General features: G+C 43.3%; 1 pseudogene; it reads right to left on the reverse strand.

Annotated features, from left to right (window-relative positions):
* The window catches only part of LOC129352159 (SH3 and multiple ankyrin repeat domains protein 2-like), a 161,197-nt pseudogene that overhangs the window by 109,230 nt on the left and 23,981 nt on the right, over positions 1-27,986 (reverse strand).

The raw sequence follows: 27,986 nt of genomic DNA on the forward strand, positions 1-27,986 counted from the left end.
GTGATTTACAGTGTGTGTTTTACAGAGTGTGTGTTTTACAGTGTGTGTTTTACAGAGTGTGTGTTTTACAGTGTGTGTTTTACAGAGTGTGTGTTTTACAGAGTGTGTTTTTACAGAGTGTGTTTTACAGAGTGTGTTTTACAGAGTGTGTGTTTTACAGAGTGTGTGTTTTACAGAGTGTGTTTTACAGAGTGTGTGTTTTACAGAGTGTGTGTTTTACAGAGTGTGTTTTACAGAGTGTGTGTTTTACAGAGTGTGTTTTACAGAGTGTGTTTTACAGAGTGTGTTTTTACATTGTGTGTTTTACAGAGTGTGTTTTACAGAGTGTGTGATTTACAGTGTGTGTTTTACAGAGTGTGTGTTTTACAGTGTGTGTTTTACAGAGTGTGTGTTTTACAGTGTGTGTTTTACAGAGTGTGTGTTTTACAGAGTGTGTGTTTTACAGAGTGTGTTTTACAGAGTGTGTTTTACAGAGTGTGTGTTTTACAGAGTGTGTGTTTTACAGAGTGTGTTTTACAGAGTGTGTGTTTTACAGAGTGTGTGTTTTACAGAGTGTGTTTTACAGAGTGTGTGTTTTACAGAGTGTGTTTTACAGAGTGTGTTTTACAGAGTGTGTGTTTTACATTGTGTGTTTTACAGAGTGTGTTTTACAGAGTGTGTTTTACAGAGTGTGTGTTTTACAGAGTGTGTGTTTTACAGAGTGTGTTTTACAGTGTGTGTTTTACAGAGTGTGTGTTTTACAGAGTGTGTGTTTTACAGAGTGTGTGTTTTACAGTGTGTGTTTTACAGAGTGTGTTTTACAGAGTGTGTGTTTTACAGAGTGTGTTTTACAGAGTGTGTGTTTTACAGAGTGTGTTTTACAGAGTGTGTTTTACAGAGTGTGTGTTTTACAGAGTGTGTGTTTTACAGAGTGTGTTTACAGAGTGTGTTTTACAGAGTGTGTGTTTTACAGAGTGTGTGTTTTACAGAGTGTGTTTTACAGAGTGTGTGTTTTACAGAGTGTGTTTTACAGAGTGTGTTTTACAGAGTGTGTGTTTTACAGAGTGTGTTTTACAGAGTGTGTTTTACAGAGTGTGTTTTACAGAGTGTGTGTTTTACAGAGTGTGTGTTTTACAGAGTGTGTTTTACAGAGTGTGTTTTACAGAGTGTGTGTTTTACAGAGTGTGTGTTTTACAGAGTGTGTGTTTTACAGAGTGTGTTTTACAGAATGTGTTTTACAGAATGTGTGTTTTACAGAGTGTGTGTTTTACAGAGTGTGTTTTACAGAGTGTGTGTTTTACAGTGTGTGTTTTACAGAGTGTGTGATTTACAGTGTGTGTTTTACAGAGTGTGTGTTTTACAGTGTGTGTTTTACAGAGTGTGTGTTTTACAGTGTGTGTTTTACAGAGTGTGTTTTACAGAGTGTGTTTTACAGAGTGTGTGATTTACAGTGTGTGTTTTACAGAGTGTGTGTTTTACAGTGTGTGTTTTACAGAGTGTGTGTTTTACAGTGTGTGTTTTACAGAGTGTGTGTTTTACAGAGTGTGTGTTTTACAGTGTGTGTTTTACACAGTGTGTGTTTTACAGAGTGTGTTTTACAGAGTGTGTGTTTTACAGAGTGTGTGTTTTAGAGTGTGTGTTTTACAGAGTGTGTGATTTACAGTGTGTGTGTTTTACAGAGTGTGTTTTACAGAGTGTGTGTTTTACAGAGTGTGTGTTTTACAGAGTGTGTTTTACAGAGTGTGTTTTACAGAGTGTGTGTTTTACAGAGTGTGTTTTACAGAGTGTGTGTTTTACAGTGTGTGTTTTACAGAGTGTGTGTTTTACAGAGTGTGTGTTTTACAGAGTGTGTGTTTTACAGAGTGTGTGTTTTACAAAGTGTGTGTTTTACAGAGTGTGTTTTACAGAGTGTGTTTTACAGAGTGTGTGTTTTACAGAGTGTGTTTTACAGAGTGTGTGTTTTACAGAGTGTGTGTTTTACAGTGTGTGTTTTACAGAGTGTGTGATTTACAGTGTGTGTTTTACAGAGTGTGTGTTTTACAGTGTGTGTTTTACAGAGTGTGTGTTTTACAGTGTGTGTTTTACAGAGTGTGTTTTACAGAGTGTGTGTTTTACAGAGTGTGTTTTACAGAGTGTGTTTTACAGAGTGTGTGTTTTACAGAGTGTGTGTTTTACAGAGTGTGTTTTACAGAGTGTGTTTTACAGAGTGTGTGTTTTACATAGTGTGTTTTACAGAGTGTGTTTTACAGAGTGTGTTTTACAGTGTGTGTTTTACAGAGTGTGTGTTTTACAGAGTGTGTGTTTTACAGAGTGTGTGTTTTTACAGTGTGTGTTTTACAGAGTGTGTTTTACAGAGTGTGTGTTTTACAGAGTGTGTGTTTTACAGAGTGTGTTTTACAGAGTGTGTGTTTACAGTGTGTGTTTTACAGAGTGTGTGTGTTACAGTGTGTGTTTTACAGAGTGTGTGTTTTACAGTGTGTGTTTTTACAGAGTGTGTGTTTTACAGTGTGTTGTTTTACAGAGTGTGTTTTACAGAGTGTGTGTTTTACAGAGTGTGTTTTTACAGAGTGTGTTTTACAGAGTGTGTGTTTTACAGAGTGTGTTTTACAGAGTGTGTGTTTTACAGTGTGTGTTTTACAGAGTGTGTTTTACAGAGTGTGTGTTTTACAGTGTGTTTTTTACAGAGTGTGTTTTACAGAGTGTGTTTTACAGAGTGTGTGTTTTACAGAGTGTGTGTTTTACAGAGTGTGTTTTACAGAGTGTGTGTTTTACAGAGTGTGTTTTACAGAGTGTGTGTTTTACAGTGTGTGTTTTACAGAGTGTGTGTTTTACAGAGTGTGTTTTTACAGAGTGTGTGTTTTACAGTGTGTGTTTTACAGTGTGTGTTTTACAGAGTGTGTGTTTTACAGTGTGTGTTTTACAGAGTGTGTGTTTTACAGTGTGTGTTTTACAGAGTGTGTGTTTTACAGAGTGTGTGTTTACAGAGTGTGTTTTACAGAGTGTGTGTTTTACAGAGTGTGTGTTTTACAGAGTGTGTTTTACAGAGTGTGTGTTTTACAGAGTGTGTTTTACAGAGTGTGTGTTTTACAGTGTGTGTTTTACAGAGTGTGTGTTTTACAGAGTGTGTTTTACAGAGTGTGTTTTACAGAGTGTGTGTTTTACAGTGTGTGTTTTACAGAGTGTGTGTTTTACAGAGTGTGTGTTTTACAGAGTGTGTGTTTTACAGAGTGTGTTTTACAGAGTGTGTGTTTTACAGAGTGTGTGTTTTACAGAGTGTGTTTTACAGAGTGTGTTTTACAGAGTGTGTTTTTACAGAGTGTGTTTTACAGAGTGTGTGTTTTACAGTGTGTGTTTTACAGAGTGTGTGATTTACAGTGTGTGTTTTACAGAGTGTGTGTTTTACAGTGTGTTTTACAGAGTGTGTGTTTTACAGTGTGTGTTTTACAGAGTGTGTGTTTTACAGAGTGTGTTTTACAGAGTGTGTGTTTTACAGAGTGTGTTTTACAGAGTGTGTTTTACAGAGTGTGTGTTTTACAGAGTGTGTTTTACAGAGTGTGTGTTTTTTACAGAGTGTGTTTTACAGAGTGTGTGTTTTACAGAGTGTGTGTTTTACAGAGTGTGTGTTTTACAGAGTGTGTGTTTTACAGAGTGTGTTTTACAGAGTGTGTGTTTTACAGAGTGTGTGTTTTACAGAGTGTGTTTTACAGAGTGTGTTTTACAGAGTGTGTGTTTTACAGAGTGTGTTTTACAGAGTGTGTTTTACAGTGTGTGTTTTACAGAGTGTGTGATTTACAGTGTGTGTGTTTACAGAGTGTGTGTTTTACAGTGTGTGTTTTACAGAGTGTGTGTTTTACAGTGTGTGTTTTACAGAGTGTGTGTTTTACAGAGTGTGTTTTACAGAGTGTGTGTTTTACAGAGTGTGTTTTACAGAGTGTGTTTTACAGAGTGTTTTACAGAGTGTGTGTTTTACAGAGTGTGTTTTACAGAGTGTGTTTTACAGAGTGTGTTTTACAGAGTGTGTTTTACAGAGTGTGTGTTTTACAGAGTGTGTGTTTTACAGAGTGTGTGTTTTACAGAGTGTGTTTTACAGAGTGTGTTTTACAGAGTGTGTGTTTTACAGAGTGTGTGTTTTACAGAGTGTTTTACAGAGTGTGTTTTACAGAGTGTGTGTTTTACAGAGTGTGTTTTACAGAGTGTGTGTTTTACAGAGTGTGTGTTTTACAGAGTGTGTTTTACAGAGTGTGTGTTTTACAGAGTGTGTTTTACAGAGTGTGTGTTTTACAGAGTGTGTTTTACAGAGTGTGTGTTTTACAGAGTGTGTTTTACAGAGTGTGTTTTACAGAGTGTGTTTTACAGAGTGTGTGTTTTACAGAGTGTGTGTTTTACAACATGAGGCTGGGATTGTGGAACCAAGGGGGCGTGGCCAGCCGCTCTACTGGTTCATTATCAGATTCTGCTGAAGTATTTCTGAAATTAATACAAAAGTTGTTCTGCTGTCCCACCAAACCACTAAACCTCCTGCATAGTTAGTAATAATTATGCATTTTACTTGTTAAGGACACGAGAAAAAAATAAACAGAAGAATTAAACATTATTAAATAGTGAGTTGACAAACATTAAGTGATACAGAGCAAATATTGATACAAACCCAAACTGTTATAATGAGGAGTTTTAATGTAAGAATATTTTTTTCTTCTATGTTTTGCTCCTACAAACAGAAGATAAACCTGAATAAGTTATGGAAAAGAAACGTTTTTTAATCATTTTGAGTTTGCTAACCACTCACTGTTTCAGTACATGTTTTACTTAGAGAAAATCTGATTGGTGTGGCAGACCTTTCACCAAAAGACGAAACGGTAATCTGACCTGCACAGGATGAAGATGATGATGATAATGATAATGATGATGATACGCAGAAAACTGCATAATATTCGTTTAAGTTAGAAATTATCAGCAAATTACTTTGAGATCCAACTGAGATTCTCAGAGGAAATGTCTTATTTTGAAATGCCTTAGAGAAACTTTACCATCCAAACTCCTCATCAACCAAGAGTCTGTAAAATAAGCGGTTCATCATCTGGGCTGTGATTGGACGAGCGGCTGACCTCCAGGCAGGGAACGCCCTTGCTGATTGGCTGCGGGTATTCTCGGGGAGGCGCTCTTCGTCCAGGAACTTGCCGTCCCTCCCGTCGCTCGCCGGCTGGAAGAGTCCGTAGTTCAGGACGTCCTTCAGGGTCTGATTGAGCGTACACAGGATCCGCTGTTTGGCGATCCAGACCGTCGCGTCCGGGTTGAACCGCATGCATTTCTGACCCGAAGGAGAAAGCATAACAAATAATTCAATATTAATCATTCAGCTAAAAATAAACAGAAATCTGAAGGGAGCAAAACCTCCACAAAACTCTGTATTCACAGAACAAAACTAGTGAATCGTAGCAAGTATTGTTTCTACTGCAAACCTCAGTTCACTGAAGACTAAACTACCTGACAGGTAACTTTTCAGGGATAATTGAGTTTCTTTTAAATCAATGATTCCTTAATATTGATGAAAAAAATCATCAATATTCCACTGATTGTTTCACTTGCAGGATTTCCTCTGCAAATCGCTAGAAAATAAAAACTTTCTGGTCTTCAAAAGTTACAACTTTTTGTCTTTTGACATGTTTAAATTCTTTCTAGAAAATTTCTGTGATTATTGTCAAAGTTTTTGGCAGGAATGTATTCCCTTTGTTTCTTTCTCCAGTAAGGCGTCAGAGTTTGGTTTATTGACATATTTTCACCAGAACTGGACACAATACTTGGTGACATTTAGTTTCTCTGCGATGAGAGGCCCAGTAGGACCAGTTAACACGTCCAGCCAGTCCCAGTTGCTGTGAACGGTGCCAGTGACGGGTCACTGAGGGTGAACTGACAGAACCTCTCTGGCCCCTGGCCGGTTCTGCTTTCAGCTCGAAGTGAAGCAAGCAGACAATGGTGGCTCCCGCCTGGCCTGGATGTGGGAGGATTAGCGGCATTCAGGAGCGTTTGGATCCGGTCGGGTCGAGACAGAGGCGTTAATTTAAATCGTTTCCATTATTGTTTCGTCCTCAGACACAAACAGCAGCTTCATTAGAGACAAGCTGCAGGTTTTCATGAAACGTGGCGGCAGTGCTCAGTGTAGGACAAGAGTTTAGCAAAAAGCAACAGAACAATAAACCTCTTGAGTTTTGAGATGAAATGAACCAACCAGGCACTGAAACATCTGGACTTTTTAGGACTGGATCAAACCTGAAGTGGTTTGTTGGCTCATGCAACACAGAGGAGACCTGAAGCATCTAAAAAGGTTTGACCATCTGTGAAAATCCAAAATGTAGAAAACAGCTGCATGAGTCGATGGCAGCTGGAGTCGGAGTCACATGCACTGAGTTCATGCTGGTCCTGAATTATTCAGCAGGTTTCTGAGTGGATGGCTTCTCTTCATGCTGCCATCCAGCAGCAGCACAGAGCGGTCAGAGCGCACATGTGAAGCAGCGCACTGCACATGTGTCCATAAAACATGTTTCACACAACAAATCATCACCGCCGCGCTGATCCAGAGCTTCAGGAGGTCAGAGCAGGGTCAGCACAGACCAACACAAACCACTGCACTCTTATTTACACAAACTCTTCTCTCAGGTCTCTGGAGCAGCTGCTGAAGTGTGTGTGTGTGTGTGGTGTGTGTGTGTGTGTGTGTGTTGTGTGTGTGTGTGTGTGTGTGTGTGTGTGTGTGTGCGCGTGTGTACTTTTAGGTTTCACAACAAGAGTGAAAAGATGTGAAAGGAAAAACAGCATCCATGTGGAAAACAAGGTTTCAGTCAGAGCTCTGAGGAGCCAGAGCTGAAACATTTCTCCATCCCAAAGACCAGAACCCGTCCAAGATCAGAACCCGTCCAAGATCAGAACCCGTCCAAAGACCAGAACCCGTCCAAGACCAGAACCCGTCCAAGACCAGAACCCGTCCAAGACCAGAACCCGTCCAAGACCAGAACCTTCAGCGTGTTTCATGCTTCAGCTGTTCAATGTTTCAGTTCTGCTTCACATCATGTTTTTCTCGCTGATCTCAGGTGTTTATATCTCAACCTGCCAACAAAACAAACCCTCAAAAACACAATTTCACAAAATAATAACTCCATGAAATAAGAAGCACAATTAAAATAAGTTTGATCACACAATAATAAATCTATAAAAATGAAAGCATGCATAAAGTTATGATCATGTATTGCAGACGTCAGACATGCAGACAGTATGATGTGATAAATGCCTTCCAGTTTTACCATCTGATGAATAGACCCTCCCTCTGCTTACGATCAGACATTTCACTTGGCATTAAAATGAAAAACTACACCACATGTCTCCCACTCATGATTCACACTCCTCTGCGTTTCATCAGGGAAACGAGGCAACGTGAGTCCTGTTGGTCACACCTCGTTAAAGTCTTCACATCTGAACACAAAGAGGTGAGAAAATAATGTGACGACTTCAGAAAAAAAGCCGGGCGTCTCGTTCAGGAGCCGATAATTAGCATCCAACGGCCAGAAGTTACGTTTATGTGGAGAGAAACGGGGAGAGGACTAATTAGAGATGTTTATCGGTGCTGGAACAATAACTCGCTGAACAAAGGAAAGTGGATTTGTTCACATTTTCCTCGTTTTTCTCTCTGGTCCAGTTGAATGTTTCTGACTCGTTGGTGTTTCGCTCAGAGTTCAGCAGTAAATAAGAATCTGAAAGGAGGCAGCAGCAGCGAACCAAGAGAAGAACCAGCAACATCACACTGACTGCAGGGGAAATGTTCACACCATCATCTGACCCACATTAAAAACACAAATATCAATATTTCCTACACAGCTGGATGTGAATTCAGGCATTAAGTGGTTCAAGATCAGCTGAAAAAACACAAACAGATCAAGTGGAAGAAAAAATGAGATTAAATTCGTCTGCAGCAAGAAACGATTCACGTCTGAGTAAAACATCCGTCATTATTATTCAGCAGGTTTTCAGCTCTTTGGGACATTTAGGGCAAAAATTCACATCTTCTGTCTGAAAACAAAGGTTTTGTCTCTGAGCTAAACTACAGAACCATGATGCAGCCTGTAAAGTCCAGAAACAAGCCGGGTCCGGCGCTGCACTCTGACCCGGGAGATGGTCCAGGTGAAGCTGATCCTGCAGGATCAGGAACAAACTGAGAGAAAAAACCATCAAAAGTCCAAAAGTCTGGAGAACCCAGAAGATCTGGAGGTGAACAACATGAATCACTCTGGATGATATTTAAAATATTCTTATTCTAGTTTTGCTTCATGAAAGCAGCGCAGGTAAAAAAACTGCTGCTGAAAAATTTAGAGCATTTTATCATGAAAGGAGGATAAAATGATGCAGTTGGATAAAAACACTCAGATCTGGACTGAGGCTCCCGGGAGTCCAGTGGAAAAATAAACACTTTTTCAGTTTGGAGCCATAAATCCTGACTGCTGCTCACCGTCTGCTGCAGGTCGGGGATCAGGACGCGGATCACCAGCGAGTTGGACTGGATGTCGTCCATGTGGTTCTGCGGCGGCTCGGCGGTCGCTCTGATCGTCTCGTAGATGGTTTCCTCCCGGGAACTGTCGGAGGCGCCGTCGTCAGAGTAGTCGGAAAAACTCTGGGCCATTTCATCCTCGCTGGAGGTGGGGCTGCGGGGCATGCTGAGCAGGGCTGGAGGATTCAACTGGAACAGAGGGAACAGAGAACAAGGGAACAGAGGGAACAGAGGAATAGAGAGGAACAGACAGAAACAGAAGGAACAGAGAGAACAAGAGGGAACAGAGGGAACCAGAGGGAACAGAGGAAACCAGAGAGAACAGAGGGAACAGAGGAAAACCAGAGAGAACAGAGGGAACCAGAGAGAACAGAGGGAACAGAGGGAACCAGAGGGAACAGAGGAACCAGAGGGAACAGAGGAAACCAGAGAGAACAGAGGGAACAGAGGAAACCAGAGAGAACAGAGGAACAGAGGGAACCAGGGGAACAGAGGTTAGTTCAAACGGAGAAATTCCTTCCACTCCATTACTTCAAACAGCAGCTGTTGGTTTATCCTCCTCCGTCTCCCTGAAGAGCCTGAACACGTCCAGTGGAAGGCTGAAGCAACCTGCAGAAACCAGCAGCAACCAACAGCAACCTCCACCAACCAACAGCAACCTCCACCAACCTGCAGCAACCAGCAACATCCAGCAGAAACCTACAGCAACCTGCAGAAACCTGCAGCAACCAGCAGCACCGTCTGAACTGAGGCATCGGGGTGATTTATGGGTCAGAAGACAAATCGGCCGCCGGCTCATCAGTCACAGCTCTCAGATGTCGTTTTGTGATCGACCTGCAGGAGCAAACTTCTAAAATAGCCTGAAGTGGAAACCTGGATGATCACTGAACTCGATCAGCGAGTTTCAGACCTGGAGAAAAAATCAACCTGAATCCTTCAGGATGTCAGACGTTTGAAAGTAAATGCTCTAAAATATCAGCATCAATGAGTTCCTCAGTGAAATCTCATGACTTGTGATCTCTTTTCTCTTAGTTTGCTGAATCTGCCATCGTCCTGTTACCTTTCCTTTCAACCCAACAGAGAGGATCCGACTCGTTTCCGTCTGAAGCTTTTCCAGATGAATCTCAACTGGATGGAAACAGAGTGAGGTCTGTTCTGGTTCTGGATGTGAATATGCAGCAAATCCAGTGGAAAATGGCTTCAGGTTGGATGAAATGCATACACGTTATGAGCTGTAGGATTTGGAGTTTCTGATACGCAGTAGTAATAAAGGTGTTATTACTGTGTGATCGCAGCAGCATGGTTATTGAAACGTCGTTGGTGTTGAATTGATGGGAGCGAATCTTCACTGACAGAGAGCAGAGCGTTATCCAGGAAGCAGAGGATGAGACGTTTGGGTACCGTTGGAGTTTTCTGACTCAGGCAGGCGGTCATTAGCTGCGATGGCCGACGCTGTGACATCATCACCTCTACCTGCTGTCTGGTAACAGGAAGGTCACTGATGCTGCAGTTTCTGTGTGTTCAGGACAAAATTGGTTCAGCTCAGATGAACCGTCAGAACCAGATGAAAATAAGAGAAAAGGAAAAAAGGTGAACGTGTGAGTTATTAGAAGTTGTTGAGAAAATTACAGTTCTTCCAGCAGCATGAAGAGCCTCTTCAGGATGTTTCTGCACCTTTCCGCTCCGGCTTCCAGCTGAGGCTTCGTCCTGTAATGTGTATAATTTTCCTGAATACTTTTGCAATCAGCATGGGGCCAATTACAGTCACTCTGCTGAGAGTGTGCTGGTGTGAACAGGAGCGGTTCTGTTTGGATGAGCAGTGGAGCCGGACCCAGCTGACTGTGATCAGAACCTGATTAAAACGGGCTCACATGAGGGCGAATCAATGCAATAGTTTTGGATCTATGGCAACCGGTACCTGCTGAACGCATTGATAACGGTTTTTATGCCTGAAGGTGTAATTTCAACCTGGAATGAAGAAGACACGTCTTGTTAAGATGAAGTGAAAAGAAACCTTCATTGTTTAGCAGAGTGGAGGAAAAACGGCGCTTTTTATTTTCTACCACATAAAAATAACATTAAAGGATGAAAAGTAAAAATATGAATGTTTTGCTGGTCCAACCGTCCATTTTCACTGATTAACATAGAATTTATTAATATTGAAAAAATACTTTCAAACACAGTTAAAATCATTGGACTTGTGATTAAAACCATGCAGCACGAACATCCAACCACTTCCTGGTTGTTGATTATCTGACAACTAAAGTATTTCCATGCAGTTTTGCACAATACTCCAATTTTACCTCATCCTGGTGCAAAAAGCTTTTATCAAATTGCCAGGTTTTTATTAAGCAAATGTATTTTTGTAATTCCAATTTATGCAATTATGCGGAATAGAAACGCAGCAGCTGGAGACTTGGAAAAGAGAAAACTGGGTTCATCCCAGTCCGGTTGGTCCTGCAGAACCAGAGGAAGAAAAACATGTGAAAGTTAAACTTTAAGGATTTTCATATCCTGTTACATCAATGAGCAACTTGATCAGCAAATACAGGAAGTGAAACATCAGAGGTTCAGACTCTGGAAAGCTAAACATTTAGCTGCTAGCTAACTGACGAGCAGAGCTAAACATTTAGCTGCCGGCTAACTAACGACCAGAGCTAAACATTTAGCTGCTAGCTAACTGACGAGCAGAGCTAAACATTTAGCTGCTAGCTAACTGACGAGCAGAGCTAAACATTTAGCTGCTAGCTAACTGACGAGCAGAGCTAAACATTTAGCTGCCGGCTAACTAACGACCAGAGCTAAACATTTAGCTGCTAGCTAACTGACGAGCAGAGCTAAACATTTAGCTGCTAGCTAACTGACGAGCAGAGCTAAACATTTAGCTGCTAGCTAACTGACGACCAGAGCTAAACATTTAGCTGCTAGCTAACTGACGAGCAGAGCTAAACATTTAGCTTCCGGCTAACTGGGAAGTTGGCTCTGTTTGAGTCCAGTGTTTGCATCTGGACCTGAAAACCTTGGATAAAATTTCTCCTGCGCCACATCAGAACCCTGAACGCATCTCTAGGATAATTTCTCAGGTGTGAAGAAACGAGACGCGAGTTTCAGGAAAGAAATATTTTCATGCCCTGAAACATCTGATGCAATCTGAGCTTTTCTCCTGTTCAGACATGACAGTTTTTGGCAGATTGCAGAAATCCAGAACCGGAGCGGATCAGCCTGGTTCAGCAGGATTCTGCTGTCAGGTCCAGCAGGAAGGAGGAGATCGACATCACGCCTCACCAGCACTTCCTGTGCTCCTTTCATTAAATTTGATGCATGTAATTATCATCTCCTCTGCTTCAGAGTCCATCTCTCATCATCGCTGGATTATTTTTCCTTTCACAAAAGACTCTCGTCATTCTGAGGCGTAATTGAAAAGATAAAAAGACCTTTTTGTGACTTTCTAGAGGTTTTCAGACATCAGAGAGAGCAGAGCTCAGTAATGGTCACAGTAATTTGCTCTGACTTGTGTGTGTGTGTGTGTGTGTGTGTGTGTGTGTGTGTGTGTGTGTGTGTGTGTGTGTGTGTGTGTGTGCGTGTGTGTGTGTGTGTGTGTGTGCAATAAGAGCAGAAAAGCAATATCCTGTCAAACGTCTGACAGAAACAGTTTTTTGTCTGAATGCTGGCGAATTAGAGCCATTAAAGCAGAATTAATGTTTTCTTTGTCTGCAAACATCGATGCGTTCGCGTCTGTGTGGACAAAAGGAACCAAAGCTTCGGCTTGGTTTTGGACTCGGTTCGTCATTTGATTTGCAGAAACAGAACAAACTTCGTTTGAGGTCAGATCTTTATGAAAAGCAGGTTTTGTTCAATAATTATCAAATCCAGACGATTGATTGCATTGATTTAACGAGAGTTAAAACCATAAATTTAACTCTGAGAGGAACGAAGGAGAAACTCTGGTTGTTTCACAGAATTAGTTTTAAAGTTCAGGTCATTTAAATGAGGCATTGAGGGAAAGAAAGGAAAACTCGGCACAGAGGATCAGTGGGATTTCTGCAGACGCTGAGCTCGTTTGGATGTTGATTCAGACGTTTTCTGATTTAAAATCTTCCATCGTCTCAGAGACGAGGCGAGTCGCCTTCTGGCAAACAGGAAAAGTAAAAATCACAGTTTAAAGCCTGAAAATGAGTTTTCCTCCAGTGAGGTTCAAACGGTTCAATTCGTCTTTTAATAATTAGAAACATTCACACAGCTTCTTGTTTTACAGATAAATTATAACTTTAAGCGTTTAACAGAAAGGGATCGCCATGGCAACCAGTGATGCAGAGACGTCCTGCGTTTCTTCGTCTCATTTTGTTTCTCCTCAAACTGTTATTGTTTAAAACCAGGAAGAATTCAAACAAAACCACATAAAACCTCATCAGACCACGAGAGAACTGGCAGCTTAGGTCAAAGGTCAGTTCAAAAACACAAACAGGATTCAAAGTTCACAGAAACTTTTATCACCCAAAATGTTTTCAGATTTATTTTAGTTTAGTGAAAATTTGAAAGATATTCATGACTTATTGCCATAAATGAGGCAACATGTCAGACAAACTAGTTCTTCTTGGGTCTTTCCGGGTCTTGCCAGGTCTTCTTGGGTCTTCTTGGGTCTTTCTGGGTCTTCTTGGGTCTTTCTGGGTCTTCTTGGGTCTTTCTGGGTCTTCTTGGGTCTTTCCGGGTCTTGCCAGGTCTTCTTGGGTCTTCTTGGGTCTTTCTGGGTCTTCTTGGGTCTTTCCGGGTCTTCTTGGGTCTTTCCGGGTCTTCCCGGGTCTTCTTGGGTCTTTCCGGGTCTTCTTGGGTCTTTCCGGGTCTTTCCGGGTCTTCCGGGTCTTCTTGGGTCTTCCCGGGTCTTGCCAGGTCTTCTTGGGTCTTCTTGGGTCTTTCTGGGTCTTCTTGGGTCTTTCCGGGTCTTCTTGGGTCTTTCCGGGTCTTCTTGGGTCTTTCCGGGTCTTCCGGGTCTTCTTGGGTCTTTCTGGGTCTTCCCGGGTCTTTCCGGGTCTTCCCGGGTCTTTCCGGGTCTTCTTGGGTCTTTCCGGGTCTTCCCGGGTCTTTCCGGGTCTTCCTGCGGTCTGATGACTGACTCCTCTTGCTGCTGCTCTGCAGCCACATCCTGATGAAAGCCCAGTGAAATGCAAACGCTGACAGGAACCTGAAGCTGTTTGGGAGTGAAATGTCCAGAAATGTGACCCGGATCTTTCAGATGAGGATCATGACATCTCCAGCAGAGCGCCACCTGCAGGTACCACGACTCAGCAACACAAAGACCAGCAGAAACTGCACATCTTCACTTTGAGCCGTTTTCTGCACACACGCTTCCAGGAGGTCTCACTCTGATCCGATTCAGCTGGAGGGTTTCATTGAGGAGTCAGAAGGCTGCTGCTGCTGGAACACTGAGCATTTAATCCTCTGCATGTAATATTTACTTTGTGTTAAAATTGAGTTTAGCAAGAATCAGAGGAGTTTTTCTCAAATGTATTGTGACAACAAATCTTCCAGCAGATCTCTATTAAACACTGAAACTCTTCTTTTGCTCTTAGGTTATTGTTTGGTTCTTTTGCTGCGTTCAACTTTTCATTCTAAATATCATAAAGACGAAATTCATCCTGTGAGCCGCAGCTTGCATTCACCCTGTGGAAGGCGGTTCTGTCGTCTCATGTAAAGGTTACATCTTTAGTGCTGTAACTCTGGCAACAGGAGAGGAAGGGGTTAAAGTTTTATCACATAGCAACAACAGCGGCGTAGGAGCTGAAACCCTCAGCCTGGAAGAATCCTCTTAAAATCCCGTTCCAAGGTTTCCTGGTGCGTCTCAGGACGCAGTCCGGGTCGGCGCCCATGTTTGGAGCTTCCAGAGATCTTTAAACGGGTTTATATGAGTTCTCCTGTCTCACATGTCTGGTTTACTGGTCCAGGCTTAATGGGCGGTTCTGAGGTTTTATGCTGACATCAGATACAAAAGGAACAACAATAAATGGTCAAATAAGACCTGAAACCTCCATCAATACAACAAAAGCATTCTGAGAATTATCAAAACGTTTAAAAGTTCATCTGCAGGTGATGAGTCTTCGCTCTGCAGCAACTGCAGCAACTGCAGCAACGCAACTGCAGCAATGTAACTGCAGAAACACAACTGCAGCAACGCAACTGCAGCAATGTAACTGCAGCAATGCAACTGCAGCAACACAACTGCAGCTCTCAGATTATGGAAATTTCCTCCAATATTTAAAACATAAGAAGGAAATAATGACACAAAGGTTTTAACCATCAGTGATTTTTAGCCTCAGTTTGTTTTAGTTTGCTGTAAAATCAGATGATATCCAGGATGGAGCCTGAGTATCATCTTCATTCATCACTTAAAGAAAAGCAAAATACATTTCAGATGACCAATATGATGCAAACAGATCCTTACTGAATTATCGCAGCACCTCCTATAAAGATGATGGATCCTTGTTTCCAGAACTTTGTTCCATCGCCATCTTTAAAACGTTTCAGTTTGACAGGTTGAGTAAAGACTGACCCACTTTCTGCAGGTTATGAACCAAATTACACTAATTGGCCGTAAATAGAACAGAGTGACTGACGGGATGAAGAGGCAGATCAACAGGAGAAAAACAACAACTTTGTCCAACTCTGTGTTAATCATCAGCAGTTAGCTGCAGCAGCGGCAGCAGCTCCAGCTGCAGCAGTAGCAGCACCAACAGCAGCAGCTGCAGCAGCTCCAGCTGCAGCAGTAGCAGCACCAACAGCAGCAGCTGCAGCAGCAGCGGCAGCTGCAGCAGCTCCAGCTGCAGCAGTAGCAGCACCAACAGCAGCAGCTGCAGCAGCTCCAGCTGCAGCAGCTGCAGCACCAACAGAAAAGTCGACTTGTTACTTTGCTGCTGTTTTGTGAATTCTTAGTTTTTTTATGTTGAAGAAAATCAGGAATTCTGATTTTCTGACTAGACGTTTGCAGCCAGTTTTAAAAAGACAAAGAAGTGGGTGGAGTTTGTTCTACGCAATGAAGCCATGACAAGATTTAAGAAATATAAATAATATAAAGATTAATGCCACTTATTAAACCAGGAAGCAGGAAGCAACGACATGTAAACTGGGATTTAACAGATAAAAATAGAAATCTGACATTTTCAAAACAAGACATGCTAAACATGTTCAGCTGATTGTTTCCTGCTGGTTTAATAAAAGCATTGAGATGCTGCAGAGCTTCTTGAGGTGTCAGAGCTGCAGCAACACGGCCGAACTCGGCAGACTGCCTGGAAAACGTCAAATCAATTTTTAATAACTCGGTTTTAATTAGCAGGATGAATGATGACGGATCACTGCTGACAGAAAAGTTAAAAATGAAAAAGCTGTGAAAGGGAAACCAAGAGTCCTGGTGTTTCTTTGAAAGGTTAAAGGTCACCGTCTTGAGGTTGACCTTGGTGTGAAAACCGTCCCGACTGAATCGTCACCTGGAGACGACCTTCAGCTTCTCGCTCCGACGCCAAACACTCCACACAGGACTAGTACAGGTCAAAGGTCAAGAAATGAGAAGCTAACGTCTCTGCAGACCCCACACATCCTGGACACAAACAGTTGGAATAAATCGTATTTCTCCCCAGTTTTCTCGAACGGCTTCGTCTCCAGGTTCTTCCAGGTTCTTCCAGGTTCTTCCAGGTTCTTCCAGGTTCCGCTGCACATGTGAGACGAGGTTCTGAACGTTTCAAACTCACCGGCTGCTCAGTAACAAGAGACTTGACCTGAAAGCTCTGCGGTTTCCTCTGGCAGACAATACGAAGCACTTCCAGAGGAAAAGTACTTCATGATGTTAACGGGTTTCTGAGAACAGAACGAACCGGGAGGCAAAAACAGAGCACACATCAATCAGCAGATCATTTCTGCTAATCTCCCTCCTGCTGCTTTAATCTGCAGAACAACAGAGCCGCCCTCTCTCTGTGTCGAACATTCGCTGTTTGTCAGATAAAGCTGGACGGTTCACCCAAAGATCTGCAGCGCAGAGCCGCAGAAACGTCACAAACTCTGAACTTCCACTATGATCACATCTTTTACTGAACAAAATTCAATCAGATTTTTATCTCCCAGGTCTGCCAGCTTTTGGTAGCTGTCGCCATGCCAACGGTGCACCGGGCCACGCCCCTTTACTCTCCATGACCTTCAATGAAACTTTACCTGAAGTTTTATTAAAGGAACTTTAAAACAAGGATGAATTCAAACAGAACCAGAGTTCACTTCAGCCGAACCCAGACGACCCGGAGCCAGAGCCGGGTTCGGAGTTGGGTCAGAGTTCAAATCAGATTCCACATTCACAACGCCGCTAACGAACCCGACCTTCTGGACATTGGACTTGGATTAAAGCGGACTGAACAGGAACACGTCCTTCCTCTCAGACCCAAAGTCTGAGCCTCTGCTCAGGTCGGCGCCTCTCAGAGGGCTTCATGACCTCTTCATGACCTCTTCATGACCTCCACTGTCACCTGACCTCCACTGTCACCTGACCTCCACTCTCACCTGACCTCCACTGTCACCTGACCTCCACTCTCACCTGACCTCCACTGTCACCTGACCTCCTCTCTCACCTGACCTCCTCTCTCACCTGACCTCCACTGTCACCTGACCTCCTCTCTCACCTGACCTCCACTGTCACCTGACCTCCTCTCTCACCTGACCTCCACTGTCACCTGACCTCCACTCTCACCTGACCTCCACTGTCACCTGACCTCCTCTCTCACCTGACCTCCACTCTCACCTGACCTTCACTCTCACCTGACCTCCACTCTCACCTGACCTCCACTGTCACTTGACCTCCTCTCTCACCTGACCTCCTCTCTCACCTGACCTCCACTGTCACCTGACCTCCTCTCTCACCTGACCTTCACTCTCACCTGACCTCCACTGTCACCTGACCTCCTCTCTCACCTGACCTGACCAATCAGAGGCGCAGAGCGGCGCAGGAGCCGAGGTGAGAAGGTTGATTTATTCCCGAGGCAGGTTGGAGATCTCTGACTGGTCAGGTTTATGCTGCTGCAGCAGCTGCTGCAGCCCTGCGCTGCTGCAGCTGCTGCAGCAGCATAAACTTCCTCTGTGAGTCCACCGTGGCGACAGCAGTCAGAGCTGGTTTGCAGAAACGTCAAAAAGACAGAAAAACCCGAGTCCTTCACGCAGCGACTCCTTCCACTTTGAAATCACAGAATGTCAGAATAAGTTCTGCGTTTGGCCCGGCTCCAGCACAGATCCCCTCTGCCAGGTCCAGAACCGAACCGGGCGGCTCCTTTCCAGAGCCACCTTCGGACATGGCGTTTCTGCAATGAACAGGAAGCAGGTTGTAACACGTTCTGTGATCAGATGAAACTAAACTTCAATGTTTAATAACATCACAACTGAATTGCATATTTCTAAGCATATAACTGCCATGTTTCTTTTCTAAAATGAGGTTTTATAGCTGCAGAGCGTCTGTGAGAGAGCAGGATGCATCCAGCCTCTTGTGAGCAACATGATGTTGGTTTTGGCTCATGAATCCAGACGTGTAGCTCAACTCAGAAATCCAGCATTTATCCCTCCGAATCCGCATCACATTATCATAAAAAACATTCTGTTAGATTTGTAGAAGAGCTACATATTTAATTCATACTTTATGACTTAGTCTTCACAAGTAGTCACCTTACTATCAGGGAGAGAAACTGTTTTCATCAGGTCTGCCTGCAGCGGACAGGTTCACAGAGAGAGAACAGGTTTTTATTTCCCGCCGGGACGCGATGAGTCAACGGCGCGACGCTGCAACAGCTGAACGGCAAACAAGTCTTTAAGTCAGACTGCAGACAAACGGGAACAGTTTAACGGTTTTTGATCTGAGTTAAGGTCCTAAATCACTGATTCATGGCAGTTTTCTGGTTAAAACTTTGTTCTGTCTCAACATGTGGAACGAGATCAGATACGTATCCAATAGTTATCTGCAGTTTGAGCTTCACGGCTCATTCATCTGATGTTTTGTCAGAATTCTGCAGAAGCAGCCAGATGTGATAAATCCAGATGTTGGCAGAAGCTTCATGTTTGTCAGGATCTTGTGACGAGCAGTTGGTTCTTGTTTGGGTCCGAACCGGTTCACACTGAGGTCCGACTGCTGCTGCAGAATGACTGACAGAAAAAACATGAAGACTTCATTTCCATGCCGAGTCCATTCGGTCCTTATCACAGTCACTGCTAATTTCACTCTTTTCAGAGTCATTTCAACAAAAGTTGGAGTAATTATAACTTTTTCAACACTCAGTTTCTGAAAAGAGTTAAATGAACTCTGACTCTCTGATAAGAACCAAATGGACTCGGCATTGTGTTGATTTAACTGTGTGTGAATAACTGAATGCCTTGCAGATTTATGAACATCATCTCCGGTGCGAATGCTCCTTAACCCTCCTGTTGTCTTCGGGTCATTTTGACCCGAAGACAAGAGGAGGTTGTTCTTATTTTTTTCGTCAAGTTCACATTTGAATTGCTCCAGCAGAAAATTCCATCTGAGTTGTGAACACTGTAGGTCTGATTCAGGACTGTTAGATTTCAAGTTGCTGTATGCAGTTGCAATTAAAAAAATGTTTTATAAGGGCTTGTCCTCGGGTCATGTCAACCCGAGGGCAACAGGAGGGGGGAAATTTGAAAAGATATCAGTTTTACGGAGATCAGTGATGCCATTCCATACTGTTTGCCTGTCCAGCTGTGATTTCCTTAGTCTTCCGGTCAGTCTGACCTGAGGCCTGGGTTTAGTTATTTTATTTCTTTTGCAAAGTTCACATTTGAATTGCTTGAGCCTAAACTTCCCCCTGAGGTGTGCACACCATAGTTCTGATGCAGGACTGTTAGATTAAAGTTTCTGTATGCAGCTGCAATTGAAAACATATTTTTTAAGGCTTGTCCTCGGTCGACATGAGCCGAGGACAACAGGAGGGTTAAAGGACGGACAGACGTGTTTCTGTTTACCGTGAACTTAAAGGGAAAAGAGGAAGAGAGTTATTAGAAATGAATGTTTTCTGTTGGAGATTTGAATTTTTGTCTGTCCTGCTCTGAACCCGTTTCAGGTTCTCCATTCAGCAGCGCCGCGTGTCAGAACCTCGTTGGGCCCGTGAACACACCACGCTAATGAAGACGTTCGATTCAGAAACGCCATTCAACTTTAATGGGATTCCTCCATTATACACACACGGCCCAGTTCTGGCTCATGCTTTGCATCTGGGGCCGTCTCTGAATATTCATGAGAAACTTGTGCAGCCAGAGGGAGACGAACAGAACCATGGTGGACCTGAAAATGAGCTTTGAGCACATGAAGCTGGCGGCTCTGATTGTAGGTAAACCTTTTCAAACAAGGAGAGTGAAAACTGATCTCAGTCCACCAGGACTCATCAACTATTTATGCTCTGCAAGATGTGAAGATCAAAGAGCCATTGTCATCCAATCAGCATCAAACGGAACCTGTTCAGACTTTACAAAACCAAGTTTATCATTTAGCTCAGAAATGAGTTTATTAATCAGACATGAATGCGCGGACGGTCAGATGATGCTTCACCAGACGCCCTGAGGGACGAACCAGGCAGCCACTCATCTCAGGAGAGCAGGTGCCGAACCGACGGCAGCAAACCAAACTCATTTCACCGGGCCGAGGCGGCATCTGGCCGGCTGACGACAAGATGAACGCCGACGGCAGAATCCAGTCGCATCGAGACGAAATCCCTCAGGCAGGTTTCCTCATCCCTCCAAAACTCATTCAGGTTTAATGAGGAGAAAGAAATGCAAACACTTTGAGAAAACATGTTTAAAGAGTTACAGAAATATTTAAATATGTTGTTAATAACATAATAAATATCTCCTCCATGAGGATGCGTTTTCAGGAGGAATCAAAACCTGCATCCAGACGGCAGAGGATGGGAGACGATCACCAAACTGGGAGACCATCACCAAACTGGGAGACCATCACCAAACTGGGAGAACTGGGAGTTTTAACGATGTGAAATTTAAAAACCTGATTTTATTTTATTCCCTGTAGAAACGGGCGGCCTTTTTGATCCAGAAACAAAGAAGTTCAGCACCAAGGAGGGAGAGATCAGTGACGTCACACCAACCGCTGAGTCACACGCTGAGGTCAGCGCTCTGCTGAAGGTCAGTACTCTGCTGAAGGTCAACGCTCTGCTGAAGGTCAGTACTCTGCTGAAGGTCAATGCTCTGCTGAAGGTCAACGCTCTGCTGAAGGTCAACGCTCTGCTGAAGGTCAGTACTCTGCTGAAGGTCAGTACTCTGCTGAAGGTCAACGCTCTGCTGAATCGCTTCAATAATTCTAAGATCCAACTAACACCAAAAGCTATTCTCAGCAGAATTAGATAAAGAGTTGAAGAATTTAAACTGGTCAAGATAAAGAAACCCAATTTCAAGGTCACAGATGAAACAGCTTGATATTTCTAACACCTGGAGGCTTTTTATCTTAATTTGCTCTTCAGTTAAGCTGCTTGGAAAGCGGACCAGTTGTTGGAGGAGCAGCGTTCCTGTGGGGTCAGAGGTCAGGAGCCGCACGCCGACGTGAAATTGGCTGGAGAAGCGAATCAGAGATAAGAGGAGCGGATTACAGCTGGGAACTAAATGACTCGGTTGGACCTCCAGAACCATGAGGGAATCCTGGGACAGAGCCGACGTCATGCAGCTGAGGACGGACGGGTTTTCATCCCGGCAACCACAAAAACCCAGCAAGAACTGAGAAACGCAGAAGAAAATGCATCTAAAACTGTCGGCACAAACGGAAACGTTTTTTCCAACAACAGAAGAGCTGCTGCGTTTTCTCTGCCCGGAGCTCAACTCCACAGATTCAACGTCCTGCAGCGTCTTCAAGATCAGAGTCTACTGAAGGAGCCAGAGCCGTTATTACTCCACACTTTGTGATCATTTATTTCCCTCTTCACTTTTACTTCCTACTTTTGCTCAGCTGCATCTCTGCAGACAGGAAACTCTTCTTCGGTGGATGAATCCTGGTGTTTCTTGGTGCAGCAGAGTGAAGCACCAGAATGGTTTCTCCTCCGTTTCCTGATTCTCCCCTGAGAGTCTGGGATGAGATCAGCTGCCTGCATGGCGCTCGGATTAAACTGCATTTATTCACTCTGCTGTAATTAAAGTGTCCAATCAGCATCTACTTGATTCAATCATCAGGTTCATTTCCGCTGCTGCTCCTTCAAACTTTAATCCAGATTAAACCTCAAATTGGATTAAAACTCTGCTGGGTTTATATTTCACTCAGGACTCGTTTAAACTCATCTGAGATATTTTACCAGGAAACCTCCAAACATCCAGTGATCTGCAGAGATCAAGACTGAGAACCAATAACTGGATTATTAAAATAATTGTCCACTAATTTAGTAATTGATCAATCAATACCTGGGCTAAAAAAGGCCATTTGGTGAAAAAACAACATTCAGCTGTAATCAAACTGAAACTGTACAAAATTATAGATGTTTTACATTTAAGATGATGATGAGCTTTCCAGATGTTAGAAGGATTTTTAGCAGCTTCTTTTGCTACAAATGATCAGGTACTCAGTGAGAAATCATGTTATTGAACTTTTGATTCATAAAATGTTTCAATTACATGTTAAAATGCATATTTTCATTTTATTCTGGTATTGCAGAAACCAGATGAAAGATCTACAGCGAACCGTCTGGTTGTTCCTCCAGACGGATCAACAGGAAAACGGATCAGCTGCCATTTTGAAACTTTCAGCTCCTGAAAACAGGAAGTTCTACTTCAGTTTTAGTTCTGCGTTTCACTATTGTTGCATTTAATTCATTGTATTTTATTTACACCCACCACAAAAGCATTTCCATCAGGGGTTTGCTAATTGCTGCTGGCTAGTCTGAAGGAGCTTTCTCTAGGATTTCTCAAACATGCATGAAAGAATCAAAGCAAAACTCCAGGAATGGTTCTGATGAACGTTTTAAAAAGTTGATTTTACAGGCGTTAAAGAGCTGAAAGGAAGAAATAAAACCATTTTCATTGGCCGAGTTTGTTTTATGAGAGGATGAGGAGGAGGAGGAAGAGTTTCCCGTCAGGCAGAGCGGCATATGGAAGAGTCTCCTGTTCGCTTGGTGATACATGAGCTCTGACCCGCAGACGGACTCTTACAAACGGGCAGGCAGCCACGGACATGTCCATATGTGACACACACACACACACACACACACACACACACACACACACACACACACACACACACACACACACACACACACACACACACACACACACACACACAGTGAGGTGTCAGGCCAGCCTGCAGCGCCTCGTGGTTCTGCTCCATCACAGCGGCGCTTGGCGCCTCATTAACCTCCTCAGACTCGGTCAGTGCTGCAGTCAGAACCTGTTTCAGCCCGACTGAAACAGGTTCTGTTCATTAATGAGTCAGAACCTCAGAATGGAGAATCACATCGAGACTCGCACCTTTTCTACCTGCTGACAATAGAAGCAGAAATTCAGCGGTTCGGCGGCGACAGCTGAAAATATTCCGTCATTTCGTGCCAAACGTCCGGCGCTGCAGAGGAACCATGTGGTTCCATGGAGCAGCAGAGGAACCATGTGGTTCCATGGAGCTGCAGAGGAACCATGTGGTTCCATGGAGCAGCAGAGGAACCATGTGGTTCCATGGAGCTGCAGAGGAACCATGTGGTTCCATGGAGCTGCAGAGGAACCATGTGGTTCCATGGAGCAGCAGAGGAACCATGTGGTTCCATGGAGCTGCAGAGGGAGGAAGGGTCTCTGAGCCGGACCGCCCTCCGTCTGCCGCTCTGCTCTGCACCGCCTCAAAAACCTGCTGCACTCTGAGCCCAAAAACATTACTGAGCATCACCGACCAGTCCACCAGAATTAAATACCAAACTCAAAGTGTTGGCAGAAATATTCTACATTTAAGCTCCACGTTTGTTCAATTTTCTAACCTGTTCTAAAAAACTCATCTGATTTTGCTCCCAGAAGTTTGGACTGTGTGCAGGAGACACAAACGTTTAACTGGAGAAATAAAGTTTTAATGCCGTTTATTGAACTGATATTTCTTCAGGGTCTGAATATCCAGCTGGTTTATGGCTTTTTCAACAATAATTCATAATAAATTAGTTTCTTACCTGCTTACTTAAGTAAAATCAATATAAACAAACTGGTCAAATGAAAAAGTGCTGCGATCAGAAAGTAACCATCCCAAAGTCAGGAATCAAACCATCAACTTCTGCCACAGTGCAACATTCCTCCTCCTACAGCTAACATGTTGTCTTACATTGACTTCCTCCATAAACAAGACTTTAAGTAAACTACATAGCTCAAAAGTTTATTTTAGAAAAAAGGCTGATGCTACTGCTAATGTTTGTGCTATTGTTTGTGCTAATGTTCATGCTAATGTTTATGCTAATGTTTGTGCTAATATTCATGCTAATGTTCATGCTAATGTTTGTGCTAATGTTCATGCTAATGTTTGTGCTAATATTCATGCTAATGTTTGTGCTAATGTTTATGCTAATGTTTGTGCTAATGTTCATGCTAATGTTTGTGCTAATGTTCATGCTAATGTTTGTGCTAATGTTTGTGCTAATGTTTATGCTAATGTTAATAAACTGCTTTCTGATGTTTGCTTTGTGGCACTTGGTTGCCAGAAAACTCTCTCATCTCTTAGCAACAGAGAATATTATTATTGTTCAAAACAAGATTTCTTCTGCTCTTTTGAAAAACTTATCTTACATAACTCTACTTAAGAATTGTGCAGCTGGTGAATTTGGCACAAAAGTGAAAATGTTTTTGTTTATTTTGTCATTGGTGATATATAATATAAAAAAAAATATATATAATATGAATATATAAACTTATATGTTTACAAAACAGAAATTCAACACCAACATAAAATGGGATGTTTACTTCGTGGCGCTTCGCTACCAGAACAAAATGCTAACTTTTTAACAAATGAGTAATTTGCATTGCTATGCAACAAATTGTGTTGCATGGAATTAATGCTCTTATTCATTGTTATGACAACCCCAATAATATTTGGTCATAAAGTCATTTAGTGAGACGACGTCTGTCTGCCAGGAAGCACAATGGAGAAGAATCAGGATTTCACAGAATAAACCACATTAATATCTGAGCTGATGGTTTTTTCACCTTGTTAACTTTCGGCACAGTGCAACGTCAGGTAAAACCAAGATGGCGGCGAATCCCCTCTCTCTGCTCCAGTGAGTCATCAGGATGAGCGCCGTCATGCGTCCTCCGCCCAACACGCCGCTCATGGCAGCAGATGAGGCGTGGTAAGGAGGCCAACACACAGCGGAGTTCCTCCACTTCTCTGCGGTCTAAATGGAGCGAGATTCTTTCTCTCCTCTCCTGGTTTTATCTGCTCCGTCACGCTCTACCCCGCCTCCACCGCTCCACCGTCTCCCCTGATGATCCTCATGTCTCAGCGAAGGACTGAACTCCTTTATCCCCCAGAAGCAGATAATCAATAACTGTAGCTCCGGTTAGCTCCAGTTAGCTCCGGTCAGCTCCCGTTAGCTCCAGTTAGCTCCGGTTAGTTCCAGTTAGCTCCGGTTAGCTCCGGTTAGTTCCAGTTAGCTCCAGTTAGCTCCGGTCAGCTCCAGTTAGCTCCGGTTAGTTCCAGTTAGCTCCGGTTAGTTCCAGTTAGCTCCGGTTAGCTCCGGTCAGCTCCGGTTAGCTCCGGTTAGTTCCAGTTAGCTCCGGTTAGCTCCGGTCAGCTCCAGTTAGCTCCGGTTAGCTCCGGTTAGTTCCAGTTAGCTCCGGTTAGTTCCAGTTAGCTCCGGTTAGCTCCGGTCAGCTCCGGTTAGTTCCAGTTAGCTCCGGTTAGTTCCAGTTAGCTCCGGTTAGCTCCGGTTAGCTCCGGTTAGCTCCGGTTAGTTCCAGTTAGCTCCGGTTAGCTGCTCCACTTCAGGCTGCAGGTTTTGCAGATCTGTTTGCACCTTTTCTAGATTGTAGCTCTAGAATCTGACAGCGGCACGTTGGAGCAGCTCTGTTGTTCTTTTTCTGGATTTTTCTTCACTTTTCTGTTGATTAATTTATTGCATGTTTGGACAATTATTTCCTCCGGTTCTGGATGCGGAGCATCTGGAAGGATCTTTGTGTTTATGTCTTTACTTCTGGACAGACATGACACGTTACCATGGCAACAGGGTGTTTTTACAACTGGGAACAGCTGATTAACATATCAAAGGCTCAGATAACACCTGAGGAGTTGAAAATGAGGCGGAAGGAGGAAATTGAATCCATGAGAAAATGATGGACTCCCCTACTCCAGCGCCTCTGTGACAAAAGCAAAGGAGGCGGAGCAGCAGAGCTGTGGAATATCATCTATTGAGCTGTTAGCATGTCTCGCAGCAGCTGCCCTCAGTCAGAGGCTTCTTCAGATTCGTTGCGAGACTGACTGCTACAGGAGATGTTTCCACGCTGCATCAGCAAAAACCCCTGAAAGATCATTTAAGAAATGAGGAACTTTTAATCTCCCTTTGGGATCATAAAGGATTTTATCACTGAATTTTAAAGCTGCTGGAAAACTGCCGGTTTAAAACCAGAGCAGCTTCAGAGCTGAAGACTGAAACGTTTTTATCAGTCATTTCTGAAACTGACTGGTTTCAGAAATGACTGAATGATGAAGCATCGTCTCCACAGCTTTGATTTCCAAAACATGAGTAAATACTTTGAAACTAATTTGAGCTCCATCTGTGGCTCTCCGTCATCAACAGGTTTCTGATCTTCCGTTGACCTCTGACCTCTGAGCCACAACAGACAGACGAAGCGTTGCTTTAATAACGGCTGACAGATAAAAACCTGGGAGTCGCAGCAGATAAAGAATCTCTGAGTGGATCAAACCGGAAACAGAACCGCTGCGTTCGGACTTCATTAGAGCAGCGGAACCGGAACCGTTTATCTGATCGGTCCTCACTGTCCCCCGCCGTCCCGCTTCACTCCGATTTATTTACAAAGGATGATGGGTAATATTCAACGAGAGAAACGTTTCTGTCTGATGATAAAACTGAGCAAACAACAAACTGTTCAGTCCGACAAAAAGAACTGCTGAATTTTATCTGTTGGTTTTATAATTCAGCTAATTTCAGGTCCGACTCGTCTGGTTGCCTTGGTAACTTGGTGTCAATACACCTCAGAAGGATCTCTGGGTTTCGCCAACATTAGTGGAGAACAAACAAACCCAACCAGAACCGCTGGTCAAACTTCAAAATGGGAAAGAAAAGAAAACATAACATTCATGCTGATCCTCATAAGTCAGGAAATGGCAACAAAAATGTTGTTAAAAGTTTCTATTTCTGCTCTGATCTTCCACAAACTGCTCACATCTTTGATGGCAGAAGAAACACAAACTCCTCCAGTTAGAAGCAGAAAAATCAGAGAATTTGGCAGAGAGTCAAAGAAAATCAATGCCAGGCCTCATCTGTGAGGCTGTTTCTGCTCATACGGCTGCAGCCTGTGGATCTATGGACCGTCCGGCCCGATCAGCTGAGGCAACAAGCCGGGATGAAGACGCCGCCAGGCGGGCGGCAGCGGGGAAGACGCCGATGCTTCCGTCGGTTTGAGCTGCAGTCTGAACGCATCACTTCTGGCTGAATGCAGCCAAACCAAAGCAGAGCGCCGGCTGAGCGCAGACACACAATGACCAATTTCATCTTCATCTCCATCTGAGACACTCCACATGATTACTGCATTCATTCCAAACCGTCAGCTCCAATAACCGTCCAGAAAGCCTCAATCACTGTTTTCAACAGTCAGATCCTATCATGGAGGCGCCTTCATGGAAAAATGTGACGCCACATCAACAGGCGTCACATATTCAGCATGCATGAAAGGAATTAGTGGGACGAAGGCAAAAAGCAAACACTAATTAAACTACGCTTATCTGACAGGCGAAGCTTGCAGTGAGGAGTTTAGCAAATTCATCAGCATAAATACGTTCAAATCGACTTTAACTTCCACATGATGAACATCGATCTGCATCTGAGCCGTTTAATCCATCCACCTTCAGGAAACTACTCAACTTATTTATATCACTTATTATTGTTACTGTGTTTTACAACCAGAGACATGTCAGCAGTAATTTCCCTGTTTTCTTATAACCTCACCAGGGCCGTGACCTTTCAGTTCGCTGACATTTATATGCTGGATTTCTCTGTAATCTCTGGCTAACGGATAAAACCACTGATAATAACGGAGAATTACAAAGTGAAAGTCGAGAAAATCGAGTCAAGCAGGAAATATAACAACTGAAACCAGAAAGAAGGAAAAATCTCAAAAATCCTCGGATTCTTGCAGACGCTCCAGTTTTCCATGAAGAAACAGAGATATTTTTATTTAACTGGGAAAAAGGCCTGCATGCTGGTTTTTTATTCTCGTCCCAGTTTCAACCATTTCATCTGCAGGACAGGCAGATGTTCAGAAA

Source organism: Poeciliopsis prolifica, unplaced genomic scaffold, assembly GCF_027474105.1.
Source record: "Poeciliopsis prolifica strain line A6 unplaced genomic scaffold, Auburn_PproV2 SCAFFOLD073, whole genome shotgun sequence".
NCBI classification, from domain to species: Eukaryota; Metazoa; Chordata; class Actinopteri; order Cyprinodontiformes; family Poeciliidae; genus Poeciliopsis; species Poeciliopsis prolifica.